Consider the following 19,911-nt stretch of genomic DNA (forward strand, 5'->3'; position numbering starts at 1 on the left):
AAGTATGGCCGTCGTTCCCGCGTCGAAATTTGAAAAATTTTACGTCGTTTGCGTAAGTCGTCCGTGAATGGGGCTGGACGTAATTTACGTTCACGTCGAAACCAATACGTCCTTGTGGCGTACTTTGGAGCAATGCACACTGGGATATGTACACGGACGGCGCATGCGCCGTTCGTAAAAACGTCAATCACGTTGGGTCACCTAACATTTACATAAAACACGCCCCCCCATCCTCATTTGAATTAGGCGCGCTTACGCCGGCCCCATTTACGCTACGCCGCCGTAAGTTAGGAGGCAAGTGCTTTGTGAATACAGTACTTGCCTCTCTGACTTAAGGCGGCGTAGCGTAAATACGATACGCTACGCCGCCTTAAAGATGTGGCGTCCTACCTGAATCTAGCTATATCATTCTGACCCCAGCATTTTTCATTCTTGTTCAAATCATTTTTGGTCCCTACCGTCTATTAATATGGAACCCCCTTTGTTATGGCAGAAAAGTTTTCCCAATAACGACTAGTTATCATTATTGTATTTTTGGATACAAATATGTTTAATAATGGGTCAAGCTGGGCTCCTCCACATCTTCATCTTCTGCATCAGGACCTGTGCGGTCCTCAGGACGTGTGCGGACCTCAGGAGCTTTGGCCTCAGCAGACGTAGAACCCAGTGATGGCCTGAGTTCAGTATGGTCTGTCAAAAACCACAGGCTGTCGTAATACCACAGCCTGGGGACATATAGGTCATCCGCTGCTGCTTCAGATCTCTCAGAGTCCAGGACCTTGTTCAGCAATCAGCTCCCTTTTAAATGTACTACAAAGGTTGGCAATCTTTTGCCTGACGTAGTTGGTGTCTTCCCTGGAGCCCTGGGTTTGCACAACTCTACCAGTTTCTCAAAAGCTGCCTTCCTTAGTATTTTATTTGAGTAGTCTCTACTCTTCACCCTCCAGAGACAGGGCAGCTCCCGGTACATGTCAATGAAATGGGGGAGAAATTCTGGCGAAGTGAATTTATCAGTCATGATGATATGATGCCTGCAAGACAAAACACAAGACAAACCATGATGTCTGGCTTAACCCATAAGCTGGTCCCAATATAGGCCTCAATCTAAGCAGTATAGGCCACTAACCACCTATGCCCCAATTTCCAATTGTTCCTTTGTTTTCTGCTACTTTCATGGATTGGCGATCGATCGTCCTCCACTCCAAGTTCGTTCCTATGGCAGCTTCTCAATAACCAAGTGCAGGGCCACCTGTGATGTGGACGGGTGACCCCGCCCCCCTCTGGGGTTTCCCGCGGTTTCCCTATGGGGAAAGAGCTGTCAGATGGCTCGTGCATCATTCGGCCGGGCGCCTCCTATGGAGGCTGTATCATTCGTAGCGGTGGGTCATAACTCATAGAAGGATTACAGCGCAGGAAATGTTTTATTTTTTTATTAAAGGACTTGTCCCAAGCTGTGTGTGTGTGTGTGTGTGTTTTTTTACCAGGTTTGCACAACTCTACCAGTTTCTCAAAAGCGTCACAGGGGGGGGCAGGGTCACCCATCCTATGGAGGCTGTATCGTTCGTAGCGGCGGGTCATGACTCGTAGAAGGACTACAGTGCTGGAATTTTTTAAAAATCTTATTAAAGTACTTGTCCCAAGCTGTGTGTGTGTTTTTTTTTCATTTTTTGTCACTCTTCTTGTGAAATGGTAGGTATTTGGTCTCCTGTTACCAATTCACATGGGGAGGCCGGGATATGGAGGTCCCCTTTGTTAAAGGGGGCTTCCAGATTCCAATAAGCCCCCCGCCCACAGACCCCCACAACCACCAGACAAGGGCTGTGGGGATGAGGCCCTTGTCCCCATCAACATGGGGACATCCTCCCCATGTTGAGGGCATGTGGCCTGGTACGGTTCAGGAGGGGGCCACACTCTTGTCCCCCCCCTCTTTTCCTGCGACCTGCCAGGTTGCATGCTCGGATAAGGGTCTGGTATGGATTTTTGGGGGGAACCCCGCGCCATTTTTTTTATTTCCCTTAAGTAATGGAATTTGGGGTACCCCCACGCTTTTTTTAATTTTGGTTTGGGATTCCCCTTAATATTCATACCAGACCCAAAGGGCCTGGTAATGGACTGGGGGGGAACCCATGGCGTTTTTTTCAATGACTTTTACCTGTATTGCAGGGACCTGACAATTCATTATAGCTGCGAGTGATTTTAAATTACTTTTTTTTCTTTAGAAATGTCATTTTGTGCAGAGACTGTTATAAACACAGGAAACAAGCGCTACTTTACAGGCATACTATAGACACCCCCGAGGTGAATATTTCACTTTCATTGTTTCACTTTAAGCATTATTAAAATCACTGCTCCCGAAAAAACGTCTGTTTTTAAAACTTTTTTTTTACATTGATACATGTCCCGTGGGGCAGGACCCAGGTCCCCAAACACTTTTTATGACAATAACTTACATATTAACCTTTAAAATTAGCACTTTTGATTTTTCACGTGTCCTCTGTAGTTTGCACCTAAAGCTACTTGGTGTGTACTACCCGTGTCCTCTGTAGTTTGCACCTAAAGCTACTTGGTGTGTACTGCACATGTCCTCTGCAGTTTGCACCTAAAGCTACTTGGTGTGTACTGCACGTGTCCTCTGTAGTTTGCACCTAAAGCTACTTGGTGTGTACTGCACGTGTCCACTGGGCACTTAAACCCCCTTCCTAACCAGACCAATTTTCAGCTTTCGGTGCTCTCACAATTTGAATGACAATTACTCAGTCATACAACATTGTACCCATTTGAAATTTTTGTCCTTTTTTTCACACAAATAGAGCTTTCTTTTGGTGGTATTAGATTACCTCTGGGTTTTGTATTTTTTGCGCTATAAAAGAAAAACGACAGAAAATTCTGTAAAAATAAATAAATAAAAACTTGTTTCTGTCATATTCGCAGGTTATTTCTCACACACAGCATATGCATACCACGAATGACACCCCAAAACACATTCTGCTATTCCTCCCGAGTATGGCGATACCCCAAGTGTGCGACTTTTACACGGCGTGGCCACATACAGAGGCCCAACATGCAGGGAGCACCATCAGGCGTTCTGGAGCACCCAGGCCAATTCTGACATTTCTCTCCTACATGGAAAAAATCACAATTTATTTGCTAGAAAATTACATAGAACCCCAAAACATTATATATGCAGAGTATTTGGGTATTGCGAAGTATTTGGGTATTGCGGAGTATTTGGGTATTGCGGAGTATTTGGGGCATTGCAGAGTATTTGGGGCATTGCAGAGTATCGCGCAGGGTATTGGGGTATTGCAGAGTATTGGGGTATTGCAGAGTATTGGGGTATTGCAGAGTATTGTGCAGGGTATTGAAGAGTATCGGGGTATTGCAGAGTATCGAGGTATTGCAGAGTATGGGGTATGGCAGGCAGAGTATGGGGTATGGCAGGCAGAGTATTGGGGGTATGGCAGGCAGAGTATTGGGGGTATGGCAGGCAGAGTATTGGGGGTATGGCAGGCAGAGTATTGGGGGTATGGCAGGCAGAGTATTGGGGGTATTGCAGGCAGAGTATTGGGGGTATGGCAGGCAGAGTATTGGGGGTATGGCAGGCAGAGTATTGGGGGTATGGCAGGCAGAGTATTGGGGGTATGGCAGGCAGAGTATTGGGGGTATTGCAGGCAGAGTATTGGGGGTATTGCAGGCAGAGTATTGGGGGGTATTGCAGGCAGAGTATTGGGGGGTATTGCAGGCAGAGTATTGGGGGTATTGCAGGCAGAGTATTGGGGGTATTGCAGGCAGAGTATTGGGGGTATTGCAGGCAGAGTATTGGGGGGTATTGCAGGCAGAGTATTGGGGGGTATTGCAGGCAGAGTATTGGGGGGTATTGCAGGCAGAGTATTGGGGGGTATTGCAGGCAGAGTATTGGGGGGTATTGCAGGCAGAGTATTGGGGGTATTGCAGGCAGAGTATGGGTTATTGCAGAGTATTGCGCAGGGAAGGATGGCTGGATCTGTGAATGCAGTTGTCACAGATCCAGCCACAGCACTGCTGACACCCCGCGCTCCCCCCCTCTCTGTAGCGAACGGTACAGAGAGGAGAGGGAGGAACCGGCGTCATCAAATGACGCCGGTTTGTTTACAAGTGATCGCTCCGTCATTTGACGGAGCGATCACGTGGTAAACGGCCGCGATTAGCGGGAATTTACCGTCATCCGTGATGCGCCGGGTCTTCTAGACCCGGCGAGCACGGACACTTCCGCGAGCGCGCCCCAGGGGACGTGCAAACGTGGAAGTGCACGAGGACGTCCCAGGGACGTCCTGTCAGAGTAACTCGACCGCGCTGTAGCAGTATTTTTGCTATAGCGCGGTCGGCAAGTGGTTAAGCAGGTGGGAGAATGGATGGACAGCCGCACTCCAAAAAGTCTTGTTGAAAAAAGACGTGCTCTTTATTGTAAAAAGGAAAAAATGCACAGCACACAACAGCATACAGTGGGATAGACAGCTGACGCGTTTCGCATTAACAACTAATGCTTAGTCATAGATAAGCTATGACTAAGCATTAGTTGTTAATGCGAAACACGTCAGATGTCTATCCCACTGTATGCTGTTGTGTGCTGTGCATTTTTTCCTTTTTACAATAAAGAGCACGTCTTTTTTCAACAAGACTTTTTGGAGTGCGGCTGTCCATCCATTCTCCCACCTGCTGAACTCTGATCCAGTACAGGTGTTGGTCCTCTCCCCTAGGCCAATTTAAGCTAACCTGAGCAGACAGCCATCGCTCTGCCTGGGAAACACAGAGAGTGCTGATCTGTGAGAGAAAGGAGGTTGGTGAAAACTCTTAAGCCTTTGTTGTGGAAGCTGACAAGCTGTAGGCTTGCTCAGCCTGATAGTGATGGGCCTAGAGATATTGTATAGTTAGAGCCAAGACGCGGCTAGGTTTTTGTTTAATTACTTTTGTTTTGTTCATTTTCTGCACACTGTACAGCACCTGTAAATAGATTTTGTGTATAGCACCAATAAACACCTCTCTGTTTTCACTTATCCCATGGATTTGGTATCTGTGCCTGCTCATCCCAGGGAGCTTTTGTACCTGCTACCTACCCCCCAGGTTACAGTACATAAAGGTATACACGTGTAGATCACCAGGCACGTATTTTCTATCTTTCATTAGAGGGTTTTTTCACATGACACTCCCATTCACTGATTGGTTTGTCAACTAATTAGACAATGAGACACCATCTGTTCTTGGGTCTTCAGTCATATGGTCTCATTAAGGTTGTATATATATATATTTGCTATCATTTGTTGTATTTTTTAGCTATGACTAAGCACTAGTGTTAGTGCGAAACGCGTCAGCAGTTGGGTTTTATTTTATTTTACTTTGCTGTGACTTGTAGTGCTGTCCTTTTTTCAATAAAGGCTGCAATTTGTTCAGTTTTCGGCTATCCAGAGACAATCTTTGTTCCTGTTTTGCTAAGTGCATTGCCTGCACCTGAGTTGTCTGCAACGGTGGATGTTCGTCTGGGTTCCCACCTGGAGTGGCTATTCCTTTTCCCCTTGCACCGCTGCATTGTTTGAAAGAAGAAAAAAAAGTACAACAGTATGTACAAACTTACCTGCATTATATTACTTAAATTTACCACTCCTGCTATCCACATAAATAAAAGAAAAGTTAGATATACATGGTTAGACTTATTATTGCTGATTAAAACTGTCCTGCTGCAGGCCAGATTTACACGGGTATATCCTCTGAAGTATCTAAATTCTTGTAGAAAAAATACAGTCTGTGCTCTTTGTCTCCAGTATGTTTGGTCCTAGCCTTATTATATAAAATTGTACTGCTGCTAGACAATTTTACAGAGCCGTTTAATTTGCAGTATGTTAGTTGTAGTAAGACACTGCAGTTTATTCATTCTAAAAAAAATAACTCTGCTTTTTCCTAGGTTCACATTGGAGCGATTTGTCATGCGATTTGAGAGATTAAATCGCATGACAAGATGGCGACAACGGCACTGTTCCAATCGCTGCGACACCGATTTTGCGGCGCCGCACTGATTTGCAAAAGTAGTTCCTGCACTACTTTTGGCGATTTCAGGTGCGATTACTATAGACATCTGTGTATGAAGCCACACAAATGTCTATCAAGTAGCACCTGAAATCGCGCTGACCTTGCTACTTTGAAATCGCGCTACTTCAAGTAAAGTAGCACGATTTCAAAGTAGCATCAGTGTGAACCAGGGCTTTGTTGAGGAAAAAAAATCCAATGTACCAATGTACAATGCAAGGAATTTAACAATTTAACAATTTTTGTTGTAGATTCCCACTTGTTTCTGCTCTGAAGAAAAAGCTGTTTGTTTAGTGTTGCAAAGTGAATATGAGTGGCAAAGACTTTTTTTCATTATTAATCAACTGATGCACTTGCAGTGTTCTAACAAGGAAAGATGGAAGGACTCCATCCAGTTGGAAGTAATTAACTATTTGGGAGTATCTCACCAAAAATGATTTCTTTTGCAGAGAATGCCTGAAATGAATGCAGACCTGTTTTAAACCCCCCTGGCGGTGTTCCCGAGTCTGTCTCGGGGTAAATTTCCGTGCTGCGATCGGTAACCCCAAGTCAGACTCGGGCTCGCCTCGCTGAATCCACAGGCATTGTTTACTTACCTTGTCCCTGGATCCAGCGATGCCACCGCGCTGTTTGAGCGAGCGGGTCCTCGCTCGATTCACACAGTGCCTCTGTGTGCCGCCGATCTCCGTTCCCTGCGACGTTACGACGCACGGGAGCGGAGAACGGCGCCAAATTTAAAAACGTAAACAAACACATTACATACAGTATACTGTAATCTTATAGATTACAGTACTGTATGTAAAAAATACACACCCCCCTTGTCCCTAGTGGTCTGCCCAGTGCCCTACATGTTCTTTTATATAATAAAAACTGTTCTTTCTGCCTGCAAACTGTAGATTGTCCATAGCAACCAAAAGTGTCCCTTTATGTCAAAAATGGTTTTAGAGCAGCTAGAAAACAGCGATAATAAATTATAATCACTTGCAGAATCATGCGATAGCGATTTGTGGGGAAATTCGTCATAAAAAAATAAAAGTAATGACAGCGACAATTCTGCAACTGAGCATATTTCAGTGATTTTGATTTGATTACATTATTGAATAATTTGTATTATAATTATATTATTACTTGTTATAATTATTTATAATTATTTATTATATTATAATTTATAATTTTGTTTTTAAAAAAAATTCATACCCGGGATGCCTACTAGACTCTTGTTTGGTCAGATTTAAATGAGTTATTCCTAAGAATTGCAGGCCTACAATATAAAACGCCAAATTTCCTTGCAAATAATGGTACCGCTTTCAGCACCTTTTTTCTGAAAGAATCATACCGCCAGGGAGGTTAAAATCAGTGAGCAAACCACACAAGCAGGAAATTACATTTCTTTGGAAGTACTGTACACCAACTGTGTACAGAAGGCCTCCAGGTTGCCATATTGAATTTTTTATAAAATGACTGCTGCAGAAGGGTATTTTTAATAACACTCAATTACAATATGGCTTGTATATGCTATATTATTTTTTTATTTGCATTTTTTTCCCACAAAAGTGGAGTTACCCTTTATTGAGACCTTGATAAAGATCAGCCAGTGCAAAATAATTTTGCAGCAGGAACAGAGAAAGTCACAGTAAACAAAAAGGTAAGTGCCCACCTTTCCCCAGGAAGAAGAATAGTGGGAAAAGGGGATTTTAAGGTGCAAAAACAAAAAGGATGTAACACATCAGTGCATTATGGTATACATTTAACACCTCTTTCTTGAGAGGAGAATTAGCCTTCACACATTTTAAAAAATTGGTGCTCTGTTGTGCTTTTTATTAGATGGCGGATAATTACTATGGTGCTCTGTGTCAGGTTATGTACTTCTAAGAAAATGATTTTACAGGTAAGCTGTTATAAAAATACGATTATTTTGCTCAAAGTTCAAAACTATAGTACCTGACCATCTGTTCTCAGAGCTGCCTTTTGTCGGTTGCACTGCTGCATTGTTTGAAAGAAGAAAAAAAACAGTATGTACATAAACTCGCCTGCATTATATTACTTAAATTTACCACTCCTGCTATCCACATAAATAAAAGAAAAGTTAGACATACATGGTTAGACCTATTATTGCTGATTAAAACTGTCCTGCTGCAGGCCAGATTTACACAGCTGTATCCTCTGAAGTATCTAAATTGTTGTAGAAAAGATACAGTCTGTGCTCTTTGTCTCCAGTATATTTGGTCCTAGCCTTATTATATAAAAGTGTACTGCTGCTAGACAATTTTACACAACTGTTTCATTTGCAATATATTAGTTGTAGTAAGACACTGCAGTCTATTACGGTAATTCTAAAAGAAGAACTCTGCTTTTGTTGACAAAAAAAATTACTTTTTTGGGTGACCAATGTACAATGCAAGGAATTTAAAAAATGTTGTTGTAGATTCCTATTTGTTTCTGCTTTGAAGAAAAAGCTGTTTGTTTGACGTTGCAAAGTGAATCTGAATGGCAAAGACTTTTTTTCATTATTAATCAACTGATGCACTTGCAGTGTCCTAACGAGGAAAGATACAGGGTCTGCATCCTGATGTAACACATCAGTGCATTAAGGTATACATTTAACACCTCGTTCTTGAGAGGATGATTAGCCTTCACACATTTTGAAAAATTGGTACTCTGTTGTGCTTTTTATTAGATAGCGGGTATCTATTGGCACTTTTTTTGTTGCTTTTAATGAACATTGATATACCTGTGAACATATACCTTCCTGCTTGACTGTGGCTGTATGAGGCATGATGAATCCATGTTATTCCTGTGGTCAACATCTCAGGTATTTGAGAATTTCTGAACCTGATGTACAGTAAGTAGTCCTCTTCATTCCTATTTGCCTCTGCTGTTTGCCCCAATGTGATGACTGTAGCGCCTGTGTACTTTCTGTACAGGTGCTATCTTAAATTTAAAGGGGATGAGAGAGTTAGTTGGCTCTCATCCAAGTGATTTGCACAAATTGGTCCTCTGTTTCAGCTGGGCTGTACTGTGGGTTCATTCTGTGTTCCTGAGGTGCTTGTCCACCCCGGGGCGGCAGGTGGCAGCAGTGAAGTCCAGGCTGGGGTGCCTCTTGCCAGCAGCCAATCAGGAGGGTCTTCCCCTCACGGAGCATGCTGGGAGAGGGTACTTCTGGAGCAGACGCCATTAGGCGGGAGTCTTGTTCCGGGTGTGGCACCCACCTTCAGAGTGACCACACATCACGGCCCCCGGCGATGCGGCCTACCAGGCCAGGGTGCGCGTGCCACGAGGCGTTCTGTTCCTGGTTCCGGGACCATGTTGGCCCGGAGCATTTGAAGCTATGGCGGGGCCCCAGTAATCGACTGGGTCCCCAATTCTGAGGAGATCCCAAGCGAGATAGCTGTTCGGTGGGGAGTCCGTCTGAGGAGCGCCAATGAGAGGCTGGCGGTCCAACAGGGCCTAGACAATCCACCGGGGATCGAGGTAACCGGACATTGAGGGGTGGATGTTAGCCACCTGTCAGTCGGTAACCTAATTGAAACTACCTGGGCAAGATTCAGGCAAGAAGAAGTTTACTGAGGAGAATAGTCTCCATAACCTAAGTTCTGAAGACAGGTCTGTGGCAGAGACCTGTGTTCCTCTCAAGATTCCGAGTGATATCCTGGCTGCCAGGTCGATGTGAGAGGCCTGTCCGGATACTCTATACCCACTCCAGCTGGAGTGGCAACGAAAGTGAAGTGTTGTTGGAAGCAGGACTGCTTCCGTTCTGTTAGGCCTGAATCTGCTAATCCTCCTCCTCACCCATCTTTGATCTATCTACCTCAAGTTTTACTGTTGCCGTGTTGGGCAGAAATAAAAGCACAAGAAAGACACCTGCTGTTTGGACATTCCATCATTGCTGCTCTCATCATCATCATCTACCCCTAGACGCTCACAGAGGTAACACGCCATCCATATTCTATCCAGCGGCTCCTTCGGGGGTGAGCGCTACACGACTTTATAACGTCCTCTATAATGTTTTAGATCCCCCCCCCCTTCCCTGACGTCATTTTGCAGTCCGGTTCAGAAACACAGAGGAGTTTTAACACATGAGCCACCAGAAAGGTAAACACACATCTTTTATGAGGTGGCTTTAGCTCAAGCTTGCAACCCAAATGACAGGGTTGCTTTAATCTTTTAATATGAAAAGAAAAAGTTAAAATATTCCTAAACTTAAGAACACAAAACAACTTTTGCCTTTCAAATATTCTTTGTGCCCATGGTCCAAAATGAACTGGGGACTAATTGGGCAATCTCCTTTTCAGAGACATAAAACATTGTGAATTTTAAATAGCCAATAGTTAATGGCTATTGGAGAAAAAAATCTCTGAATGTGTCATTGTGTTTTTTTATTATCCCATTTAAAAATATTCCTTCATATTTAACTACATGTCCCAAATATGGATATCCTAACTGTACAATAAGATGTGTAATGAATGGCTGTATTTTTTAATTTTATACACACCCAGAGTGCCATATACCATGACGTCACGTACTGCCCACAGCAAAGGCATGGACCTGCACCACTGCTGCATAGCACAGACGCAGGAAGATCACCACATACTATTCGTCTGGCTTCGGAACTGTCCATGCCATGCCTGCGGCCATATTTTTTCATGGAAGCCACTGTCCTCCACAGACATTTATGGACCGTAAATTACTGTCCGTAATTTATAGATGGTTGGCGAGATCAGGAACGCAGTTGCTGGCTGTACCGGTCTGGTGACATTGGGACTTGTGTAACAGTGATTTGGAGCACTATTGCTGGCGTACACTGGTCTGGTGACACTGGGGAATGTTGTAGTAGCAATTAGGAACACTGCTGCTGACTTACACTGGCCTGGTGACACTGGGGCTGGAGTGGCGACAATCAGAGACACTGTTGTTGGCTTAAACTAGTGTAGCGACACTGCGACTGGTGTAGCAGTGATTAGGAACACTCTTGCTGGTGTACACTGGTCTGGTGACTCTGGGACAGGTGTGGCAGTGATCAGGGACAATATAACTGGTGTGGCGATGATCAAGGAAACTGTAACTGGTGTGGTGGTGATTAGGGACTATATGACTGGTGTGGCGGAGTTTAGGGACACTGGGACAGGTGTGGCGGAGATCAGGGACACTGTAACTGGTGTGTAGGTGATTAGGGACACTATGGGGTTGATTTACTAAAGGCAAATCCACTATGCGCTACAAGTGCACTTGTAAGTGCAGTTGCTGTAGATCTGAGGGGAAGTTCTGAAATTAGGGGAAGCTCTGCCGATTGTATCATCCAATCATGTGCAAGCATAAATGCAGTATTTTTTTCCCTTGCATGTCCACCTCAGATCTACAGCGACTGCACTTCCAAGTGCACTTGCAGGGCACTTGTAGTGCAAAGTGGATTTGCCTTTAGTACATAAACCCCTATGTGTCTAAAGAGATGCATATATTCCCTTAACTTTGGAAAGTTGGCATTTGCAATAGCACGCATTGGATTTGTGATTTTTTTTGTGAATGTTTTGGACACTATATATGTCTTATATACATATCTTTAGAGTACTAATACATTAAAGCAGAGTTCCACCCAAAAGTGGAACTTCTGATTAATCCACTCCTCACCCCCTTACATGCCACATTTGGCATGTCATTTTATTTTTTTTGGGGGGGGGGAGTGGGGGCTTCAGGAGGAGGGGGACTTCCTGTCCCACTTCCTCCTTCCGCCCAGGGACCGCTAAGGTGATACGTCATATCGCCTTTTGGCGGCCCCTCCCTGTAGGCAATCGCCTGGGACAGGTCCCAGGCGATCGCCTGTTCAATCAGGTAGTGCAGCGCCGCTCGCGCATGTGCAGTGAGTGCCCGGCCCTGAAGTCGAAGGCGGTCACGGCCAGGTGCCCACAGTTTGGATTAGGCGCCGGCGGAGAGGGGGGGGGAGGAGCGGAGCTCCGTGCGTCGCGTTGCTGGACAGTGAAGCAGGTAAGTGTATGTTTGTTAAAAGCCAGCAGCTATGCTTTTTGTAGCTGCTGACTTTTAATTAACATCAAAAAAGGCTGGAGATCCAAATAGTCAGATTAATTTGAGTTATATATACATGTTTATTTTTATTTTTCTGATATGAGTACTACATTGATATTATTATTGGACACAGCAGCCCAACCCATAATTATTATTGATTTAGTATCACCACAGTGATCATAGTTTATTTTTATTTTACACTAATATTGCTTAATATTTTTTACAGTGATGATTACTGTAAAAGCAATCTGTTTTTAACTGTGTTTGGCATCCATTCATGATGCCATTGTTTACTACTGTGATAGCTGTGATTGACCTCAGCGATCACATGGTACAGGATCGGTGTGCTTGGCCCTGTACCATGTGACCAATCACAGAAATCACAGTGGTAAGCAATGGCATCATGAATGACAGATATTGTTTACTAATGCTCATGTGATCACCATGATTGGTCACAGTGATCCCGTGGTACCAGGGGAAAAAAACAGCCAGTATCCCAATAAGGGATCCAGTTATGACAATGTTGCATGGCTGTGAGGCCATGCACAAGTGCCAGAAATTGGGAGGACGAATCAGTGCTTCCTACAAGAATGATGCTGCTCCTGCCTGGGTGGGAGGTGGTTAAGCTACTCCATAGTGTATGCCCCATGCTTCATGTTACAAAATATTAAAAGTTTGAATCCTGACATTTATTTCACTTGTTGGCACTGTGAGTGGACAGAGGGAGATAATGACTGATTTGGACTGGTTCCAAGATTTCAGCTTTCTGGCAAGAGTTGGTGGATTGTGTCAGGTTTGTAACAATGGTCCGCCTTCCCAAAGGAGTGACTCTTGGGCCTGATAAAAGACCTGGCCCCTACTGCTGAAAGGACACTACTTGGTCTACTCCAGTTCTATGTGCAGAAAGCTATTGCCATGTGTTGGGAAGAACTGGACCTCCCATTTCTTTCCTTCTGGTAACAAATGGTGAACTCTAATGCCGCGTACAGACGAGCATACATGTACGATGAAACCGTTTTCACCGTACATGTATGCCCGGGGATTTCTGTATGGTGGCTGTACTCACCATCATACAGAAATCCGCGCGTAAACAATACGCGGGGCGTGTCCGCGCCGTCGCCGCGACGATGACGCGGCGACGTGGGCGGCCCTGCCAGTTCAATGCTTCCACGCATGCGTCAAAGTCATTCGACGCATTCGAGGGATGGCGGGCGCTCGGACATGTATGGTAGGTCTGTACAGACAACCGAACATGTCCGAGCGGGCAGGATTCCAGCGGTTTTAAAACATGTCCGGAAATATTTGCCCGCTGGGAAAAGGCCCGGCGGGCAAATGTATGCTGGAATCCTGTCCGCTCGGGCCTACACACGACCGAACATGTCTGCTGAAACTGGTCCGCGGACCAGTTTCAGCAGACATGTTCGGTCGTCTGTATGGGGCCTAAATGGCACTATATTTGCATACCCAGGCAAATAGGTCAGGCTAATAAATTTGAAACTGTATAGGCATCTTGGATTGACAACTCCTCAACAGGCATATATTCTAAACTATTGTAATCCTACAATAGTCTGATCACAAGGTGCCCTATTGTGCCCGGGATCGATTTATCGTAATTTGTTGATGTTACTGTGAATTGTCCATCCAACTGGAGGACCCCCCCACCCCCCCCCCCCCCCCCCCCCCCCCCCCCAGGACTGAAGGGGCCAATGTATTCCCTATTTTCCATACTCGTCATTTACAAATACCACACATGAACCAACTGGATTTAATATCTGTTATCCATCAAAAAAAAATTGAAATAAATCCAAAAAGATTTCAAATATGCTACTGTTACAATCCACAGCTTGAATGTGCCCCAAAAAAGCAAGACAAATTTATTTTATACAAAAAAATATAAAATAAAAAAATATAAATAAAAAAATATATATATGTGCTAAGAAAGTCCTTAATAGATAATTTCTTGCAGTGATACCCAGTTATGTTTCCACCTTCACCGCAAATAGTGCCTACACCGTCACCGGATAAAATGGCCACTCACCAGATGGACCCAGAAATCTGCCTTTGGTTCATATGGATAACCACTCCCTCTCTCAGGTTTATCAGCAATCACTCCCAATGCTTTGGCTGTAGTGTCGTTCTATATCCACTCATGTAACATATAAAAGACTATCATGGTGAAGTATATCAAAGAATTTATTATGATTAAAACATATATAGTTATTCCACTCACATGTAAAAGTGCCTGGGAGCTGGCCGTAAATAGGAGTATACAAATGTACGAGTGTGTCCTGGTCCGCACTTGTGATGCCTCACTTTGTCGCCTGCGTTCCCAGCCTCGTTATACTCACACTGGACATGACGAGCTGGCAATGGTCCCGCAGCCTCTATGCAACTTAATGCGTCATCAGGGCTTCCAAGTTGCGAAATGCAAGAAATGATCTATTAAGGACTTTCTTAGCACATATATATATTTTTTTATTTATATTCTTTTATTTTATATTTTTTTGTATAAAATACATTTTTCTTGCTTTCTTGGGGCACATTCAAGCTGTGGATTGTAACAGTAGCATATTTGAAATCTTTTTGAATTTATTTCAATTTTTTTTGATGGATTGAGAAATTCATATGTTATAGTTTGGCACAGGGCACTGTATTGGTATTTATTGCACACTATTTGTTGATTGTTTGCACATTAATTAATAATCATAGACACATGTACATACTTTTTGTTTTTTGAGCAACAAGTTCACAGGATAAGTCGATCACTTTTTATTGCAGCAAGACTTAATAAGAATATTGATATTATCTTGGCACCGGTAACACACACAATTTTTTCTAATATCTGTTATGTAAGAATTTTTTTTTTATTTCCCGGGGTCTCTCTTTGTAAACACAGACTGGCAGCTCTCCAGCTACTACAATTCCCATGAGGCATTGCAATGTGACAGTTACAAGTATAGCTCCCACAGGCAGAGGCATGATGGCAATTGTAGTTCCACAACAGCTGGAGGGCCGCCAGTTTGACACCCCTGCTCTAGAGTTTGTGAGTTTGTAATCTCTTACATTACTAAAAATCGTCAATGAAAATATTTTTAAAGTGTGCTTTAATGCCCTAAGCAAAAACATGCATTTAGTCCATGGAGTTCAGGTTTAGATTAAATATTTTTTAATGAATATCTGATCTGAAGATGCTGAAGAAATAAAGAAATGGTGGTGGTACACAGTAAAGCTACTTTATCGTAATTATTTTAAACATATTATTTTTTTTATTTGTATACTCTAATATTTGTATTGTCTAATATTGCCTACACTGAAAATATTTTAAGTGCTTTAATGATAACATAATATAGAAATATATTTTAATTTATTAAAAAAACACCAATCAATTTCTTATACATTTGACATTACTATGGTTTAAAGAGGAAATTTATGAAACTTGACACATTTCTACTAATGATACTTGTTTGTTTTTTCTTTTTCCTCTACCTATCCTTTTTAATTATATTACATAGTTACATAGTTACATAGTTAGTCATGTTGAAAAAAGACACAAGTCCATCCAGTTCAACCACAAAAAATAAACAAACAAAATAAAAAACACAGTACAATCCCATACACCCAACTCCATACCCACAGTTGATCCAGAGGAAGGCAAAAAAAACCAGCAGAGCATGATCCACTTTGCTACAGCAGGGGAAAAAATTCCTTCCTGATCCCCCGAGAGGCAATCGGATTTACCCTGGATCAACTTTACCTACAAATCTTAGTACTCAGTTATTTTATGTACATTTAGGAAAGTATCCAGGCCTTTCTTAAAGCAATCTACTGAGCTGGCCAGAACCACCTCTGGAGGGAGTCTGTTCCACATTTTCACAGTTTTTACTGTGAAAAAACCTTTCCGTATTTGGAGGTGAAATCTCTTTTCCTCTAGACTTAAAGAGTGCCCCCTTGTCCTCAGTGTTGACCGTAAAGTGAATAACTCAACACCAAGTCCACTGTATGGACCTCTTATATATTTGTACATGTTGATCATATCCCCCCTAATTCTCCTCCTCTCAAGAGTGAATAGATTTAGTTCTTCTAATCTTTCCTCATAGCTGAGTTCCTCCATTCCTCTTATCAGTTTGGTTGCCCTTCTCTGCACTTTCTCCAGTTCTCCAATATCCTTTTTGAGAACTAGGGCCCAAAACTGAACTGCATATTCCAGATGAGGTCTTACTAATGATTTGTACAGGGGCAAAATTATTTCTCTGTCTCTGGAGTCCATACCTCTCTTAATACAAGAAAGGACTTTAAAAAAAATAATAGTTGTATATTTTGTTATGCATCATTTTTATGTTTGTATTTAATGTAAGCTTGCTATGATTCATAAAGTAAACATCAATACAGTTCATTGCTATACCAACCAAACCCAATTTGATTTTACATTTTCAAATGGTAGCACTTTATCAATTTCTGTCAGATGCCCCTAATTTGGATGATTCCAGTATGTACAGTATTTATTGGCGTATAACATTCACTTTTTTACCCTGAAAATAGAGGGTTAACTGTGCCTGCATGTTATACGCAGGGGGCTGTGCAAAGTTTTTTTCCTGAAACTTCCCTCTTAAAATTAGGGTGCGTGTTATACACCTGTGCGTGTTATACGCCGATAAATACGGTAAATATGTAAACTCCAGACTTTATACTGCAATTCAGTTTATGAGTGAAAAGGTGTGAAATTGAGTGACATAAGAAATATTTCATTAATGATATTATATAATGATATTATTATTTATATTATTATTTATAATAATGGCAGGACCATATATGGCAGACTAAAGTCAGGTAAAATAGTTTTTCATGGTATTAATCAAATATTGTATACGCCAGCTACTTTGTTATGGGAGTTTATTTAGAAACAGTTACCATATAAAGGTCATAGGTTGTATTTAGTTACTTATTTTCTTAGATACTTCTTCATGATTACATTTGGTAAGAAACAATTTAGCCTAAAAAAAATAATGCTGTAAGCTTTGAAGAGAAGGATCACTAAACAATAATGCAACAGTAATAATAAAAAAAAATAATACAACTCATTTCATACCACTGGAATTTGCCAAATAATAGCCAAACACATGCCCATTAAACTACTTTCAGTTGGGTTTTAGCAAAAATTCCTAAATAGATCAAATCAATCTACCACCAGATATCTATACCAATATCATAAGAGAATCCAAGCTAGTCGTGGTAAACTACACTGGTTCATTTGATCCACTCAACAGCTGAAATAAAATTTCTGGAAAGTTGCCATGTCAAATGTCTGGTAACAATCTTGTCAGATTCTACTAGTTTTTGCTCTTAAAGCTGGCACACATAATCACTTCCCAGTGCCCTTGCTGTGTATGATACAAAAAAAAGCAGCAGTATGCCGTACGGGTTTCCCAGCGGACTTTTAACCGCTGAGAAACCTGAGGGGAAAGCCGAGAACCTCCTCGGTCAGTCTTTCCCCCTACACTAGGCCGGGTTTCCCGGCCAAAAGCTGTCATGGCAGTTTTCACAATGGGAAAACTGGTCATGTGTACGAGGCTTTAACCACTTCCCTACCGGCCCATAGTAAAATGACGTCCACAAAGAACCTCTGCCGTTCAGAGTGGACGTCATATGACGTCCTGGGCTTTGTGGGGGGGATATCTGAATGATGCCTGCAGCTAGAGGCATCATTCAGATATCCTTCTCTTGTGCCGGCGATTCTGCACAACGTAAGAACGATCATAGCGGCGGTTCCGCCGCTAGATCGTTCTTACAGGCGGCGGGAGGGGACACCCCCCCCCCTCCCGCCGCCATCCGGTGCTTCTCCGGGCTCTCCCGTGCCATCGGGGGCCCGGAGAACGAATCGTCCGGCTCTCGCAGGAAGCATAGAGATGACTGGTGACTAGGGTTGCCACCTCATCCCTTTAAAACAGAACACATATGAATTACACAGGTTCTGAGGCTAATTTAATAAAGGTAAGGCACCAAATGAGTCTAATTACCACCTTAATTAGCCATAGAACCTGTGTAATTAATATGTGTTCTGTTTTAAAGGGATGAGGTGGCAACCCTACTGGTGACCAGATGGTCACCAGTCATCTCTATGACCGTCGGAGGACCCGCGCGCGATGTGATGACGTCACACCCGGGTCCCCGTAAGTAAACAAAGCCGCGATTGCGGCTGCTAAGCAACGGTAAACATGAGATCTGTGAATTTTTTTTCACGATCTCATGCTTTCAGGCCTGGAGGAGAGATGTGGGGTCTTATTGACCCCGCATCTCTCCATAAAGAGTACCTGTCACACACATTCCTATTACAAGGGATGTTTACATTCCTTGTAATAGGAATAAAAGTGATAATAAAAAAAATAAAATAAAATAAAAAAGTGTAAAAAAAGAAATAAATATGTAAAAAAAAAAAAAAGAAATAACATTTTTTTTTTAACGCCCCTGTCCCCAGTAGCTTGCGCGCAGAAGCGAACGCACACGCAAGTCCCGCCGACATATGTAAACGCCATTTAAACCACATATGTGAGGTATCGCCGCGTGCGCTAGAGTGCCAGCAACAATTCTAGCACTAGATCTCCTCTGTAAATCTAAACTGGTAACCTGTAAAAAAATTCAAAGCGTTGCCTATGGAGATTTTTAAGTACCGAAGTTTGGCGCCATTCCATGAGTGTGCGCAATTTTAAAGCGTGACATGTTAGGTATCTATTTACTCGGTGTAACATAATCTTTCATATTTTACAAAAAAATTGGGCTAACTTTACTGTTTTGTTATTTTTTTAATTCATGAAACAATTTTTTTCCCAAAAAAAGGCGTTTGAAAAATTATTGCGCAAATACCGTGCAGAATAAAAGGTTTCAATGACCGTTGTTTTATTTCCTAGGGTGTCTGCTAAAAAAACATATATAATGTTTGGGGGTTCTGCGTAATTTTCTAGCAAAAAAATAATGATTTGTACATGTAGGAGAGAAGTGCCAGAATAGGCCCGGTATGGAGGTGTGTATAAAAGCCCGGTATGGAAGAGGTTAAACAATTATCTGATTTGACCAGGCACCAAATATAAATCCTGCTTAGTACAATAAAAATGTCTAAGCTAGAAGGTCCATCCTGGTCATTTGTAGCCTTCTTGCTGATTGTACTTTACAATAAAAATCCATAACTGTTTTGAGGGTACCCTGCTAAGGACCAGACCCTCATGGTAAACTAGCACCTAGAAATGGTAAAACAGAGTGTCTGAAGAACTCTAGAGCCTTACTCTAAACCTATATCTGTCTTCTTTAAGGAGAATATTAGAATTCTCTCCCCACTGCTCTGTTCCCTCAGTAAATACTTAGGGGTAGATCCACGTACAATGGCGCATTATTGCGCCGGGCGTAGCGTATCTAAGATACACTACGCCACTGTAACTTACTTTTTTTGTTTCAAATCCTCAACATATTTGCGCCATAAGTTACGGCAGCGTAGTGTATCTCTTGCGGCGTAAGGGCGCAGAATTCAAATGGATATAATAGGGGCGTGTTTTATGTAAATACGTCGTGACCCGACGTAAACAACGTTTTTTTTTAACTGCGCATGCGCCGTCCCTGGGGGTATCCCAGTGTGCATGCTCGAAACCGGAACAAGCCAATGCTTACGACGGTGACGTCATTCTACGCAAATTCCTATTCGCGAACGACTTACGCAAACAACGTAAAAAATTCAAAATTGTACGCGGGAACGATGGCCATACTTAACATTGAGTATGCCACCATATAGCACCTTTAACTATAAGCCGGTAAAAGCCGCTCCCAGATGCCGTCGTATCTTGTTTTATGGAT

The sequence above is a fragment of the Rana temporaria genome, chromosome 11 (assembly GCF_905171775.1).
Source record: "Rana temporaria chromosome 11, aRanTem1.1, whole genome shotgun sequence".
In the NCBI taxonomy this organism is placed as follows: Eukaryota; Metazoa; Chordata; class Amphibia; order Anura; family Ranidae; genus Rana; species Rana temporaria.